The sequence below is a fragment of the Schistocerca serialis genome, unplaced genomic scaffold (genome assembly GCF_023864345.2).
Source record: "Schistocerca serialis cubense isolate TAMUIC-IGC-003099 unplaced genomic scaffold, iqSchSeri2.2 HiC_scaffold_400, whole genome shotgun sequence".
Classification (NCBI taxonomy): domain Eukaryota; kingdom Metazoa; phylum Arthropoda; class Insecta; order Orthoptera; family Acrididae; genus Schistocerca; species Schistocerca serialis.
In genome coordinates, this window is record NW_026047976.1 from 1,639 (window position 1) to 5,000 (window position 3,362).

The window sequence follows — 3,362 nt, forward strand, 5'->3', positions numbered from 1 at the left end:
TAACCTAACCTATATTGTCCCTTAACCTAACCTATATTGTCCCTTAACCTAACCTATATTGTCCCTTAACCTAACCTATATTGTCCCTTAACCTAACCTATATTGTCCCTTAACCTAACCTATATTGTCCCTTAACCTAACCTATATTGTCCCTTAACCTAACCCATATTGTCCCTTAACCTAACCCATATTGTCCCTTAACCTAACCCATATTGTCCCTTAACCTAACCCATATTGTCCCTTAACCTAACCTATATTGTCCCTTAACCTAACCCATATTGTCCCTTAACCTAACCCATATTGTACCGTAACCTAACCTATATTGTACCTTAACCTAACCTATATTGTACCTTAACCCAACACACGTTGGGCCTTAACCTGCTCTGTAATTGTCATACGACGCGTTAAATTAGTGTAGTGTTGCCTAACTGCAACCCCCGCAATATAGTTTGCTACTCGCACTGCCCGGTCCCCAGAGTATCGCTTCATGTTAAACACCTTGCAGCTATACACTGTAATGCGGATGGCAGCAGGACGTACATGCTCAATGCCCTTCGCAGTTGTTCATTGGCATTCGCATGGCGAAGCACAGCCTACGTTGTGGTACGGCTTGTGTCAACTGTCCGCTGATGTTGTACGTCCAAATCACACACTGTACTGCACATTGGTCCTCATGTACTGAATGATACATCGTGGTACATGTGTGACCGTACCACGACTGCGCCAACAACGGCGAACCATACGGTCCAAATATTGTGCACTCAGCTACGTGTCGTCTCCCTATAAGAGCTGGATTGAAGTATGGTATGCCGTGGATGGCGATCAGCATGAGCCGTCTGTTGATGTAGTGGCGCGTGTTGTCAGACGTAGTCGTCTCTTCTCACACACCGTGATAGCATGGTGCACTGCGTTCCACATCTGCGACATGCGACAGAGGCCGGTTGACAGTCGTTCGCGCAATGGACATCGCATACGTACGGGGGCCACCTTCCACGTGTTCGCGAAGCGTGCACATGTTGTTGCGTGTATGTGGGCAGACATAGTGTGTCGTGACACCTGACACAGGCATGCAACAATCGTTGAATTTGCAAATGGCGATGGACGTCTACGTTTGCTGGTGACGTTACGCAAATGAAGAACTGGTAAACCGTTGTGGTGCGGTTGTTCTCGCTAGAGGTGAATCAGTGATGGCGACGATCGGTTGAGCTACCAACCGGTTGTTTCAGCGATACCCACCATGCCCACGAACGTGAATGGCATGTGGGTGTGAAGCGATACGCGGCGGTGGCTGGGTGGGACCGTCCCCGGCCGGTGAGGGGGGGCCTCCCGGCGTGCTGGCCGCGCGGTGCGTGGGCGCACGCGCTACAGCCGGCTGGTGGGGGCGGCCAGTGGCAGGCGCGCCGGCCGACGGAGGCGGCAGGCGGCGCAGCTGCGCGCCGGCGCACCCTGCACGCGGCGCCGTGCGGCCAAAGTAGGTCCTCGCGGGCCCGGTGCGAAGCGCGGTGGACATCTGCAGTGTGCTGGTCCGATTGAGGACTGTGTGCGCTGAGGATGCGCCGCCGCCCGGCGCTCGGCGCCGCGACGCCGTCTGCTGCTCGGTCGCCTCTGCGGTTCTCGCAGGTGGATTGTATCGCAGCTGTGCGGACGTGTTGGCGCGTGCGCTGTGCTGGGAGAGTTCGCTTCGGCACCCAAGTGGGGCTTTTGTCCTTCTGTGGCGCTGGCGTTGGAGCTGCCGGCCACCGTAGGTGGCGCGTGTTGTCTCCCGCCGGCAATGCCACGACAGCACGCTCCCGGGCCTCTGTCGGCAGCGGCAAGCTCAGTTGGGAGCACGGGTGGTCGCACCTAAAGCGTCTACTCGCCAAACTCCGGGCGATTGCGCCTCTCTCGAACCCGACCAAGTACTTAGGACGGCGCTGCGCGCCGCCGGGACCTGAGAGGGTTTCGAGGTGTATTGTGCAGGGGAGCTCAGCCTCCTCCTGTTTGCAGAATAATTGAGCGGACGCTTGCGTGTTCGCGCGGGCCCCCGGGACACACTCCCGGGCGGCCGGCTGCTCAGCTCTAGTTGACGCAGCTCCCTGGTTGATCCTGCCAGTAGTCATATGCTTGTCTCAAAGATTAAGCCATGCATGTCTCAGTACAAGCCGCATTAAGGTGAAACCGCGAATGGCTCATTAAATCAGTTATGGTTCCTTAGATCGTACCCACGTTACTTGGATAACTGTGGTAATTCTAGAGCTAATACATGCAAACAGAGTCCCGACCAGAGATGGAAGGGACGCTTTTATTAGATCAAAACCAATCGGTCGGCTCGTCCGGTCCGTTTGCCTTGGTGACTCTGAATAACTTTGGGCTGATCGCACGGTCCTCGTACCGGCGACGCATCTTTCAAATGTCTGCCTTATCAACTGTCGATGGTAGGTTCTGCGCCTACCATGGTTGTAACGGGTAACGGGGAATCAGGGTTCGATTCCGGAGAGGGAGCCTGAGAAACGGCTACCACATCCAAGGAAGGCAGCAGGCGCGCAAATTACCCACTCCCGGCACGGGGAGGTAGTGACGAAAAATAACGATACGGGACTCATCCGAGGCCCCGTAATCGGAATGAGTACACTTTAAATCCTTTAACGAGTATCTATTGGAGGGCAAGTCTGGTGCCAGCAGCCGCGGTAATTCCAGCTCCAATAGCGTATATTAAAGTTGTTGCGGTTAAAAAGCTCGTAGTTGGATTTGTGTCCCACGCTGTTGGTTCACCGCCCGTCGGTGTTTAACTGGCATGTATCGTGGGACGTCCTGCCGGTGGGGCGAGCTGAAGGCGTGCGACGCGCCTCGTGCGTGCTCGTGCGTCCCGAGGCGGACCCCGTTGCAATCCTACCAGGGTGCTCTTGAGTGAGTGTCTCGGTGGGCCGGCACGTTTACTTTGAACAAATTAGAGTGCTTAAAGCAGGCAAGCCCGCCTGAATACTGTGTGCATGGAATAATGGAATAGGACCTCGGTTCTATTTTGTTGGTTTTCGGAACCCGAGGTAATGATTAATAGGGACAGGCGGGGGCATTCGTATTGCGACGTTAGAGGTGAAATTCTTGGATCGTCGCAAGACGAACAGAAGCGAAAGCATTTGCCAAGTATGTTTTCATTAATCAAGAACGAAAGTTAGAGGTTCGAAGGCGATCAGATACCGCCCTAGTTCTAACCATAAACGATGCCAGCCAGCGATCCGCCGCAGTTCCTCCGATGACTCGGCGGGCAGCCTCCGGGAAACCAAAGCTTTTGGGTTCCGGGGGAAGTATGGTTGCAAAGCTGAAACTTAAAGGAATTGACGGAAGGGCACCACCAGGAGTGGAGCCTGCGGCTTAATTTGACT

General features: G+C 54.5%; 1 non-coding gene across 1 annotated transcript in view; it reads left to right on the top strand.

Annotated features, from left to right (window-relative positions):
* Positions 1 to 2,072: 2,072 nt before the first annotated feature.
* The window catches only part of LOC126446549 (small subunit ribosomal RNA), a 1,910-nt gene continuing 620 nt past the window's right edge, over positions 2,073 to 3,362 (top strand). Inside the window, exon 1 of the ribosomal RNA XR_007583323.1 lies at positions 2,073 to 3,362. This exon is cut by the window's right edge and continues 620 nt beyond it. This is a non-coding gene — a ribosomal RNA (small subunit ribosomal RNA).